The sequence below is a fragment of the Corylus avellana genome, chromosome 9 (assembly GCF_965113065.1).
Source record: "Corylus avellana chromosome 9, dhCorAvel1.hap1.2, whole genome shotgun sequence".
NCBI lineage: Eukaryota > Viridiplantae > Streptophyta > Magnoliopsida > Fagales > Betulaceae > Corylus > Corylus avellana.
In genome coordinates this window covers 5,754,064-5,766,289 of record NC_142498.1, presented here as the reverse complement: position 1 = coordinate 5,766,289, position 12,226 = coordinate 5,754,064, and positions in this window count along the sequence as shown.

Genomic DNA, 12,226 nt, shown 5'->3' with positions numbered 1-12,226 from the left:
TTGGCATTCAAAAATTAAGGAACCTTTAATATTTAAGTCAATTAAAAAGGTGGAATAGGGAGAGAATTTTCGAATCACCGAGGTTGTACCTTTTCAAGATGGTGAATCTTTTTATGTAAGACTCTTTGAATGTGGTTTTCGCTGGATGTTTATTGATTATTTACCACGTGATGGACTTGTTTAAATGAAATCTTTAGTTATTTATCTCCATGTCAATATCAAAACAAGGCTAACTAAGGAAATTGTTTGTTTATCCATATTTTTCTTAGATTGAACACTATTATCTCATACTTTCTGCTTGTATTAATTATGCTATCACATTTCATTATTTATCTCTTTCTTTATTATTATTATTTTTTTTCTTCTAAACAAGAGTATCAATTGCATATTCATTCCACAAATAATTTATTGTATTGGTTATCTACTGAAAAAACTTTTGCAGGGGTTGTTGTTGCCTTGCCCAATACCTGAAAACTTGCATTGTTTAATTATTACAGTTTGTCATTATGGGTACAAGTGAAGCCTTAGCATTGAAGAAGGTCTTGGTCAAACTCTCCTCAGAATGACTAGAAGCCACTCATGGTATGAGATCATGTGGGCTATCGCACAATGCTATGCCGAGGTCTCACAAGCGTGGGGCACCAAACTTGATGAAGTATCAAATAGTGAAGAGGCAATGGATTGAGCGTAGTTTGGCTTCAGAGTGTTCCGCCACTTTGAAACAAGAGAGGACTCATCTAGCTGGTTGGGTTTTCAACCAACCTACGTCCAGAAAGGCATGCTTCATAGAACACTTGTCAGTGTCCCAAATGAGCAATTCAGATCTAGATTCTAATGGTGAGTAACTATTTTTCTTTTACCATAAATATGTCATATTTTCTAGTATTTTTCCACTATCTAATTAATGGCTTGCTACTGGTGATGATGCGTAGGGGCTACAAATGGTTTGGACAATGCAAACTCATGCCTTAGTTCTCAACACACACATGCTGCCACAGATACTGTTGCTCCCCAAGGATGTCCAGCTTCTGATATACAACAATCACCAAAGAAGGCTCTCCATGCGACAATGACGAAAAACCTGTAAGACCCGAGAAAATGATTACGTTTCTTACTAGTAGCCTCATAGTAATTTGTGTTAATAAGTAGAATAAATAATGCATGGAATAATTTACAATAATAAATATAATAATAAAAATATTTGTGAGATAATAATATAATAACAATATTATTTAATGACGATATACTTATGTAATATAAGTTTTAAGTGATAAAGAGTTTAACAAATAATGATGTTAGTGTGACAATCGATTAATATATAAAATAGGTTAATAGTATTAGAAGAATAAAGTTTAATAATAAGTTATAGTGTGCTAAATGATTAATGGTAATGATATATAAGTTCTGGTTAGAATAAATAAAAGTAGTGTGGGGAATTAAAGAGAACAAAAAAGATAGAATTAATATGAGATGGGGTAATATAGCAATTTATAAAATATGATGCTTTAAAATAGAAAGATAATCGTATCCCATGCCACATGTCAAGCTGCCATTGGCGATTGGAGATACCTTATTTCCTTAGTTTTAAAAGAAAAATGCAAAAAGGCAAGCCTTTTTGGTGGGCCCCACGTGCAGCAGCCCCCTTCCCCATTTCCTTTCCTTTCTTCTTTCTTCCTCCTCTCATCTCTCGCACATCACTCTTATTTCTCCCTCTTCCTCCTTTCTTTCATCTTCTCCCTTTCCTCTCTACACACACACGCACACATGGCCAAGAGAGAGAGTGAACGACGGTGAGATTGAGAGAGAGGAGCTGCTGCCGTGAAAAGAAGAAGAAGATGAAGAAGAAGAAGAAGAAAGAAAATGAAAATGAAAAAGAACAAAAGTGGAATTTCCGACCCGAGAAAATGACTAAGTTTATTACTGGTAGCATCATAGTAATTTGTGTTAATTATTAGAATAAAAAATGCATGGAATAATTTAAACTAATAAATATAATAATAATAATATTTGTGAGATAATAATGTGATAACAATATTATTTAATGATGATATACTTATGTAATATAAATTTTAAGTGAGAAAGAGTTTAACTAATAATGATGTTAGTGTGACACTCGATTAATATATAAAATATGTTAATAATATTAGAAGAATAAAGTTTAAAAATAAGTTATAGCGTGGTAAATGATTAATGATAATGATATATAAGTTGTGGTTAGAATAAATAATAGTAGTGTGGGGAATTAAAGAGAACAAAAAAGATTGAATTAATATAAGGTATGTTAATATAGAAATTTATAAAAGATGAGGCTCTAAAATAGAAAGAGAATCCTATCACATGCCACATGTCAAGCGGCCATTGGCAATTGGAGATACCTTATCTCCTTAGTTTTAAAATAAAAATGCAAAAAGGCAAGCCATTTTGGTGGGCCCCACGTACAGCAGCCCCCTTCCCCATTTCCTTTCTTTTCATCTTTCTTATTCCTCACATCTCACGCACATCACTCTTATTTCTCCCCCTTCCTCCTTTCTTTCATCTTCTCCCTTTCTTCTCTACACACACACGCACACATGGCCGAAAGAGAGAGTGAACGACGGTGATATTGAGAGAGAGGAGCTGCTGCCGTGAGAAGAAGAAGAAGAAGAAGAAGAAGAAGAAAGAAAACGAGAAAGAAAAAGAAAGAAAGTGATGAACAAAAGTGGAATTTCCGACCCGAGAAAATGATTAAGTTTATTGCTAGTAGCTTCATAGTAATTTGTGTTAATTAGTAGAATAAATAATGCATGAAATAATTTAGAATAATAAATATAATAATAATAATAATATTTATGAGATAATAATATAATAACAATATTATTGAATGATGAAATACTTATGTAATATAAGTTTTAAGTAACAAAAAGTTTAACTAAAAATGATGCTAGTGTGACAATCGAGTAATATATAAAATAGGTTAATAGTATTAGAAGAATAAAGTTTAATAATAAGTTATAGTGTGGTAAATGATTAATGGTAATGATATATAAGTTGTGGTTAGAATAAATAAAAGTAGTGTGGGGAATTAAAGAGAACAAAAAAGATATAATGAATATGAGGTGCGGTAATATAGCAATTTATAAAAGATGAGGCTTTAAAATAGAAAGAGAATCTTATCACATGCCATATGTCAAGCTACCATTGGCAATTGGAGATACCTTATCTCCTTAGTTTTAAAAGAAAAATGCAAAAGACAAGCCTTTTTGGTGGGCTCCTCGTGCAGCAGCCCCCTTCCCCATTTCCTTTCCTTTCTTCTTTCTTCCTCCTCTCATCTCACGCACATCACTCTTATTTCTCCCTCTTCCTCCTTTTCTTTCATCTTCTCCCTTTCTTCTCTACACACACACGAACACATGGCCAAGACAGAGAGTGAACGACGGTGCGATTGAGAGAGAGGAGCTGCTGCCGTGAGAAGAAGAAGAAGATGAAGAAGAAAGAAAACGAAAAAGAAAAAGAACGAAAGTGATGAACAAAAGTGGAATTTCTGACCCGAGAAAATGATTAAGTTTTTTGCAAGTAGCCTCATAGTAATTTGTGTTAATTAGTAGAATAAATAATGCATGGAATAATTTAGAATAATAAATATAATAATAATAATAATAATTGTGACATAATAATATAATAACAATATTATTGAATGATGATACACTTATGTAATATAAGTTTTAAGTGACAAAGAGTTTAACTAGTAATGATATTAGTGTGACAATCGATTAATACATAAAATAGGTTAATAGTATTAGAAGAATAAAGTTTAATAATAAGTTATAGTTTGGTAAATGATTAATGGTAATGATATATAAGTTGTGGTTAGAATAAGTAAAAGTAGTGTGGGGAATTAAAGTGAACAAAAAAGATAGAATTAATATGAGGTGGGGTAATATAGCAATTTATAAAAGATGAGGCTTTAAAATAGAAAGAGAATCTTATCCCATGCCACATGTCAAGCTGCAATTGGCAATTGGAGATACCTTATCTCCTTAGTTTTAAAAAGAAAAATGTAAAAAGGCAAGCCATTATGGTGGGCCTCACGTGCAGCAGCCCCCTTCCCCATTTCCTTTCTTTTCTTCTTTCTTCCTCCTCTCATTTCACGCACATCACTCTTATTTCTCCCCCTTCCTCCTTTCTTTCATCTTCTCCATTTCTTCTCTACACACACGCACACATGGCCGAGAGAGAGAGTCAACGACGGTGTGATTGAGAAAGAGGAGCTGCTGCCGTGAGAAGAAGAAGAAGAAAGAAAAAGAAAAAGAAAAAGAACAAAAGTTGAATTTTCGACCCGAGAAAATGATTAAGTTTATTACTAGTAGCCTCATATTAATTTGTGTTAATTAGTAGAATAAATAATGCATGGAATAATTTAGAGTAATAAATATAATAACAATACTATTTAACGATGATAAACTTATGTAATATAAGTTTTATGTGACAACGAGTTTAACTAATAAAGATATTAGTGTGACAATCGATTAATAAATAAAGTAGGTTAATAGTGTTAGAAGAGAAAAGTTTAATAATAAGTTATAGTGTGGTAAATGATTAATGGTAATGATATATAAGTTGTGGTTAGAATAAATAAAAGTAGTGTGGGGAATTAAAAAGAACAAAAAAGATATAATTAATAAGAGGTGGGGTAATATAACAATTTATAAAAGATGAGGCTTTAAAATTGAAAGAGAATCTTATCACATACACATGTCAAGCTGCCATTAGTAATTGGAGATATCTTATCTCCATAGTTTTAAAAGAAAAACGCAAAAAGGCAAGCATTTTTGGTTGGCCCCACGTGCAGCAGCCCGCTTCCCCATTTCCTTTCTTTTCTTCTTTCTTCCTCCTCTCATCTGACGCACATCACTCTTCTTTCTCCCTCTTCCTCCTTGCTTTCATCTTCTCCCTTTCTTCTCTACACACACACGTACACAGGGCCGGCTCAGGCCCTAGGCGAGTTAGGCCCTCGCCTAGGGCCCCCAATTTAATAAGGCCCAAAAAAAAAAATTTGAGTTAAAAAAAAATTTTAAAAAAAAAAAGAAAAATTATTTTGGACCCAAAAAAAAAATTGAAGGCCCAAATTTTTTTTAGTAAGGCCGAAAATTTTTTTTATCAAAATTTAAGGCCTCAATTTAATAAGACCTCAATTAATAAGTCTATTATAAATTTTAAAAATAATTCAAAAAATAAATTAAAAAAAAGACAAAACATTAAAGCCTTTTGACATCATTAAGGCCAATTCCCTAGAGCTGACGCTACAGTACCCTAACGCCCTGACGCTACAGTACCCTATACATGCCTACCACATTCATTCATCATCATGGCCATTGGCCTCTCTCCAGAAATTTTTGTTTTTGATGAAAATATAAACGTTAGAAGAAATAAAATATTATTATTTATTTTTATTTATTATTTAGCCATATAGGAAAAGCCAAAAGCCAAAAATATAAATTGCTGTCACCATGGGCATTTTAAATATCAGTCTCTATATTTGCCACTTTACCTCTCCTCTTTGCTTGCTCTTTTCTGAGTTTTTCTTCTCTACCTATCTCATCATTTTCTTTTCCTCTCCGGCTCCGAGTGACTAAGTCTCTTGTCCTATCTTCAAGAACTGCTTCATAATTCATTTGCCAAATCAGGTTTTATTGTTCTATTTTTCTCATTTATTTTATTATAGTCATAATTTATTTTTGATAAATCGTGTTTGTTTAATTTGTTAGTATTCTTAATTAAACATGTTTACTAGAAAATATGCATCTGGATATGAAAAACTTAAAAAAAAAAAAAAAAAAAATAGATAAATTGATTGAATCTCAAAGAGGAGCTCTAAATAAATTTGTTATTAACAATAAACAAAATATTGAGGATAATTTAGGTGAAAAACTCATAAATGAACAAGAAACTCTTCAAAAAGAATTAGAAGATAATGAAAATGTTATTGATGTATCTAAATCTATTGCTACAAATATTTATGATCCTGGCCAATGGAAAAATATTGATGCAAAATTAAGGGATTTGTTAGTAGAAAATGGTCCAATAAGATACAATACTATAGATTTTCCTAAAGATGAGAACTCTAGGCATTTTTCTAATACATATTATATACGAAAATTATCAAATGGGGAGCAACATAATAGAAAATGGCTAGTCTATTCAAAAGATGTAAATAGAGTATTTTGTTTTTGTTGCAATTTGTTTAATTCAAAACCTAATAGAATGCAACTAGCTAATTAAGGAACTAATGACTGGAAAAATCTTAGTGCTAAACTAAAAAGTCATGAAACAACCAATGAACATATTACTAACATGAATGATTGGATTGATTTAGAAATGAGATTGTTAAAAAATAAAACAATTGATAAAAATGTCCAAGAACAAATTAATAAAGAGAGTAGAAGAATTTAGAAAAAAAGATATTAGAAAATCTTGAATATAAAAATTTAATCAGAAATTTTGCATCTCAAAAAGCGAGTAGAAGAATTTATATATATATATATATATATATATATATATATATATATATATATATATATATATATGTGTGTGTGTGTGTGTGTGTGTGTGTGTTACTTAAAAAAATAAAAAAATAAAATAAAATAAAAAATTGTTACTTAAAAAAAAAAAAAAAATTTAGGCCCAATTTCAAAGTTTTGCCTAAGGCCCCAAAATATGTTGAGCCGGCCCTGCACGCACACATGGCCAAGAGAGAGAGTGAACGACGGTGATATTGAGATAGAGGAGCTGCTGCCGTGAGAAGAAGAAGAAGAAGAAAGAAAACGAGAAAGAAAAAGACAGAAAGTGATGAACAAAAGTGGAATTTTCGACCCGAGAAAATGATTAAGTTTATTGCTAGTAGCTTGATAGTAATTTGTGTTAATTAGTAGAATAAATAATGCATGAAATAATTTAGAATAATAAATATAATAATAATAATAATATTTGTGAGATAATAATATAATAACAATATTATTGAATGATGAAATACTTATGTAATATAAGTTTTAAGTAACAAAAAGTTTAACTAAAAATGATGCTAGTGTGACAATCGAGTAATATATAAAATAGTTTAATAGTATTAGAAGAATAAAGTTTAATAATAAGTTATAGTGTGGTAAATGATTAATGGTAATGATATATAAGTTGTGGTTAGAATAAATAAAAGTAGTGTGGGGAATTAAAGAGAATAAAAAAGATATAATGAATATGAGGTGCGGTAATATAGCAATTTATAGAAGGTGAGGCTTTAAAATAGAAAGAGAATCTTATCACATGCCACATGTCAAGCTACCATTGGCAATTGGAGATATCTTATCTCCTTAGTTTTAAAAGAAAAATGCAAAAGGCAAGCCTTTTTGGTGGGCCCCACGTGCAGCAGCCCCTTCCCCATTTCCTTTCCTTTCCTTTCTTCTTTCTTCCTCATCTCATCTCACGCACATCACTCTTATTTCTCCCTCTTCCTCCTTTCTTTCATCTTCTCCCTTTCTTCTCTACACACACACAGACACATGGCCAAGAAAGAGAGTGAACGACGGTGAGATTGAGAGAGAGGAGCTGCTGCCGTGAGAAGAAGAAGAAGATGAAGAAGAAAGAAAACGAAAAAGAAAAAGAACGAAAGTGATGAACAAAAGTGGAATTTCTGACCCGAGAAAATGACTAAGTTTTTTGCAAGTAGCCTCATAGTAATTTGTGTTAATTAGTAGAATAAATAATGCATGGAATAATTTAGAATAATAATAATAATAATAATAATAATAATAATAATAATATTTGTGAGATAATAATATAATAACAATATTATTGAATGATGATATACTTATGTAATATAAGTTTTAAGTGACAAAGAGTTTAACTAGTAATGATGTTAGTGTGACAATCGATTAATACATAAAATAGGTTAATAGTATTAGAAGAATAAAGTTTAATAATAAGTTATAGTTTGGTAAATGATTAATGGTAATGATATATAAGTTGTGGTTAGAATAAATAAAAGTAGTGTGGGGAATTAAAGTGAACAAAAAAGATAGAATTAATATGAGGTGGGGTAATATAGCAATTTATAAAAGATGAGACTTTAAAATAGAAAGAGAATCTTATCCCATGCCACATGTCAAGCTGCAATTGGCAATTGGAGATACCTTATCTCCTTAGTTTTAAAAAGAAAAATGTAAAAAGGCAAGCCTTTTTGGTGGGCCTCACGTGCAGCAGCTCCCTTCCCCATTTCCTTTCTTTTCTTCTTTCTTCCTCCTCTCATTTCACGCACATCACTCTTATTTCTCCCCCTTCCTCCTTTCTTTCATCTTCTCCATTTCTTCTCTACACACACGCACACATGGCCGAGAGAGAGAGTCAACGACGGTGTGATTGAGAAAGAGGAGCTGCTGCCGTGAGAAGAAGAAGAAGAAAGAAAAAGAACAAAAGTTGAATTTCCGACCCGAGAAAATGATTAAGTTTATTACTAGTAGCCTCATATTAATTTGTGTTAATTAGTAGAATAAATAATGCATGGAATAATTTGGAGTAATAAATATAATAATAATAATATTTGTCGGATAATAATATAATAACAATACTATTTAACGATGATATACTTATGTAATAAAAGTTTTATGTGACAACGAGTTTAACTAATAAAGATGTTAGTGTGACAATCGATTAATATATAAAGTAGGTTAATAGTATTAGAAGAGAAAAGTTTAATAATAAGTTATAGTGTGGTAAATGATTAATGGTAATGATATATAAGTTGTGGTTAGAATAAATAAAAGTAGTGTGGGGAATTAAAAAGAACAAAAAAGATATAATTAATATGAGGTGGGGTAATATAGCAATTTATAAAAGATGAGCCTTTAAAATTGAAAGAGAATCTTATCACATGCCACATGTCAAGCTGCCATTAGTAATTAGAGATACCTTATCTCCATAGTTTTAAATGAAAAATGCAAAAAGGCAAGCCTTTTTGGTGGGCCCCACGTGCAGCAGCCCGCTTCCCCATTTCCTTTCTTTTCTTCTTTCTTCCTCCTCTCATCTAACGCACATCACTCCTATTTCTCCCCCTTCCTCCTTGCTTTCCTCTTCCCCCTTTCTTCTCTACACACACACGCACACATGGCCAAGAGAGAGAGAGTGAACCACGGTGATATTGAGAGAGAGGAGCTGCTGCCGTGAGAAGAAGAACAAGAACAAGAAGAAGAAGAAAGAAAACGAAAAAGAAAAAGAACGAAAGTGATGAACAAAAGTGGAATTTCCGACCCGAGAAAATGACTAAGTTTATTACTAGTAGCCTCATAGTAATTTGTGTTAATTAGTAGAATAAATAATGCATAAAATAATTTAGAATAATAAATATAATAATAATAATATTTGTGAGATAATAATATAATAACAGTATTATTTAATGATGATATACTTATGTAATATAAGTTTTAAGTGACAAAGAGTTTAACTAATAATGATGTTAGTGTGATAATCGATTAATATATAAAATAGGTTAATAGTATTAGAAGAATAAAGTTTAAGAATAAGTTATAGTGTGGTAAATGATTAATTGTAATGATATATAAGTTGTGGTTAGAATAAATAAAAGTAGTGTGGGGAATTGAAGAGAACAAAAAAAATATAATTAATATGAGGTGGGGTAATAGAGCAATTTATAAAAGATGAGGCTTTAAAATAGAAAGAGAATCTTTTCCCACGCCACATGTCAGGCTGCCATTGGCAATTAGAGATACTTTATCGCCGTTGTTTTAAAAGAAAAATGCAAAAAGGCAAGCCTTTTTGGGGGGCCCTACGTGCAGCAGCCCCCTTCCCCATTTCTTTTCTTTTCTTCTTTCTTCCTTATCTCATCTCACACACACCACTCTTATTTCTCCCCTTTCCTCCTTTCTTTCATCTTCTTCCTTTCTTCTCTACACGCACACATACACATGGCCGAGAGAGAGAGTGAACGACGGTGATATTGAGAAAGAGGAGCTGCTGCTGCGAGAAGAAAAAGAAAGAAAACGAAAAATAAAAAGAACGAAAGTGATGACCAAAAGTGGAACTTCTGACCCGAGAAAATGATTAAGTTTATTACTAGTAGCTTCATAGTAATTTGTGTTAATTAGTAGAATAAATTATGCATAGAGTAATTTAGAATAATGAATATAATAATAATAATATTTGTGAGATAATAATATAACAACAATATTATTTAATGATGATATACTTATGTAATATAAGTTTTAAGTGACAAAGAGTTTAACTAATAAAGATGTTCGTGTGACAGTCGATTAGTATATAAAATAGGTTAATAGTATTAGAAGAATAAAGTTTAATAATAAGTTATAGTATGGTAAATGATTAATGGTAATGATATATAAGTTGTGGTTAGAATAAATAAAAGTAGTGTGGGGAGTTAAAAAGAACAAAAAATATAGAATTAATATGAGGTAGGGTAATATAGCAATTTATAAAAGATGATGCTTTAAAATAGAAAAAGAATCTTATCCATGCCACATGTCAAGTTGCCATTAGCAATTGGAGATACCTTATCTCCTTAGTTTTAAAAGAAAAATGTAAAAAGGCAAGCCTTTTTGGTAGGCCCCACGTGCAGCAGCCCCGTTCTCCATTTCCTTTCTTTTCTTATTTCTTCCTTCTCTCATCTCACGCACATCACTCTTATTTCTCCCCCTTCCTCCTTTCTTTCATGTTCTCCCTTTCTTCTCTACACACACACGCACACATGGCCGAGAGAGAGAGTGGACGACGGTGATATTGAGAGAGAGGAGTTGCTGCCGTGAGAAGAAGAAGAAAGAAAACGAAAAATAAAAAGAATGAAAGTAATGAACAAAAGTGAAATTTCCGACCCGAGAAAATTATTAAGTTTATTACTAGTAGCCTCATAGTAATTTGTGTTAATTAGTAGAATAAATAATGCATTGAGTAATTTAGAATAATAAATATAATAATAATAATATTTGTGAGATAATAATATAATAACAATATTATTTAATGATGATATACTTATGTAATATAAGTTTTAAGTGTCAAAGAGTTTAACTAATAATGCTGTTAGTGTGACAATCGATTAATATATAAAATATGTTAATAGTCTTAGAAGAATAAAGTGTAATAATAAGTTATAGTGTGATAAATGATTAATGGTAATGATATATAAGTTGTGGATAGAATAAATAAAAGTAGTGTGGGGAATTAAAGAGAACAAATAAGATAGAATTAATATGAGGTGGGGTAATATAGCAATTTATAAAAGATGAGGCTTTAAAATAGAAAGAGAATCTTATCCCATGCCACATGTCAAGCTGCCATTGACAATTGGAGATACCTTATCTCCTTTGTTTTAAAAGAGAAATGCAAAAAGGCAAGCCTTTTTGGTGGGCCTTACGTGCAGCAGCCCCCTTCCCCATTTCCTTTCTTTTCATCTATCTTCCTCCTCTCATCTCACGCACATCACTCTTATTTCTCCCCCTTCCTCCTTTCTTTCCTCTTCTCCCTTTCTTCTCTACACACGCACGCACACATGGCTGAGAGAGAGAGAGTGAACGACGGTGATATTGAGAGAGAGGAGCTGTTGCTGTGAGAAGAAGAAGAAGAAGAGGAAGAAGAAGAAGAAAGAAAAAGAAAAAGAAAAAGAACGAAAGTGATGAACAAAAGTGGAATTTCTGACCCGAGAAAATGATTAAGTTTATTGCTAGTAGCCTCATAGTAATTTGTGTTAATTAGTAGAATAAATAATGCATGGAATAATGTAGAATAATAAATATAGTAATAATAATATTTGTGAGATAATAATATGATAACAATATTATTTAATAATGATATACTTATGTAATATAAGTTTTAAGTGACAAAGAGTTTAACTAATAATGCTGTTAGTGTGACAATCGATTAATATATAAAATAGGTTAATAGTATTAGAAGAATAGAGTTTAATAATAAGTTATAGTGTGGTAAATGATTAATGATAATGATATATAAGTTGTGGTTAGAATAAATAAAAGTAGTGTGGGGAATTAAAGAGAACAAATAAGATAGAATTAATATGAGGTGGGGTAATATAGCAATTTATAAAAGATAAGGCTTTAAAATAGAAAGAAAATCTTATCACATGTCATATGTCAAGCTGCTATTGGCAATTGGGGATACCTTATCTCCTTTGTTTTAAAAGAGAAATGCAAAAAGGCAAACCTTTTTGGTAGGCCCC